Consider the following 1258-nt stretch of genomic DNA (forward strand, 5'->3'; position numbering starts at 1 on the left):
TGCCCAGAAGCAAACTGTTTGCAAACCTAGCAGTGCAATCCTAAGCAGAGTTTGGAGGAGGAGAGTTTAGATTTATACCCTGTGTTTTTCTCCTGTAAGGAGACTCAAGGTGGCTTACAAACTTCTTCCTCTCCCCACAACAGACACCTTGGCCCCTTCCGCATGGTAGGAGTCGACCTTAGATCGACTTGAGTCCGACCCGAGTCCTCCGCACAGACGTAGCGTCGGACTCATGACTGACTCGACTCACCCCCCTCTTGCCGTTGAATTTCTGAGCTCGACTGGGGAGTTGAGTCGACTGGCGGATTCGGGTTGCGCTCGAGCCGAAGCTGACGGAGTGCGGAATCTCCGTCAACTCGACTCTGCCATCTAGCCAATCACAGCTAAGTATTTCGCCCATGCGCAGAAGGGGAGACTCGTGGCAGCGCGAAAAGCTTTGGGCATGCGCAGAACGGGGGACTCAGCAACCAATTGAAACGCAGCATAGGGAGGTGGTCCCGCCCTCTGAGCTCGGCTCCGGAGACACGAGTCGGCTACTGTGCGGAGGAACGGGAGGACTCGAGCTCAGGTAATGATTCCGCCAACACGAGTCGAACCTGAGTCGCCTCGTGTGTCCGGAAGGGGCCCTTGTGAAGTAGGAGAGAGAAAGTTCTGAGAGACCTGTGACTATTATCCCAAGGCCACCCATGAGCTTAGAAAGGTGTAACTCTGTTTAGGATGGCGCTGCATATCCCTGAGCAAGCATCAGTACCTGGAAGTAACCTCCTGAGTAGATTTGCAGTGATTCAATCTTCTGAAGTGTTTTGGAAATCCCCCGCTTCGGGAGTATTACTGTAATTCATCCCAGATATCATTGAAAGGCACACGAGCATGACCAAACAGTGCTTTCCAAAGAGAGGCCAACCTGGTAAATCACACAGGTGAACCAGCCTCTTTTCTATTTTTGGCGTTTATTTGCTGTTGCTATTTGTGTTTTACTCCATTTCATTCACTCCCTTTGGCCAGCTCTTCCTTCCCTCACCTGATGTGGTTTTGATTAATGACCATCCAAAACAAAGAGAAAATGCTTCCTGTTCACTCATGCTCCGTGGTCTTTCAGTCTTGGAATCAGAGGCAACACTGAAGCCCTTCTCAGCAACTGTTATCCATTTAATTTCCACATAAAAACTTTTCAGGGTGGAGATTAACAGTAATGCAGTATTGCAGACTTTCATTTTCCTTGCCGGCAATGCTGTGCACGCGCGAACTGTCCCGTTTT

Source organism: Sphaerodactylus townsendi, linkage group LG15 (genome assembly GCF_021028975.2).
Source record: "Sphaerodactylus townsendi isolate TG3544 linkage group LG15, MPM_Stown_v2.3, whole genome shotgun sequence".
NCBI lineage: Eukaryota > Metazoa > Chordata > Lepidosauria > Squamata > Sphaerodactylidae > Sphaerodactylus > Sphaerodactylus townsendi.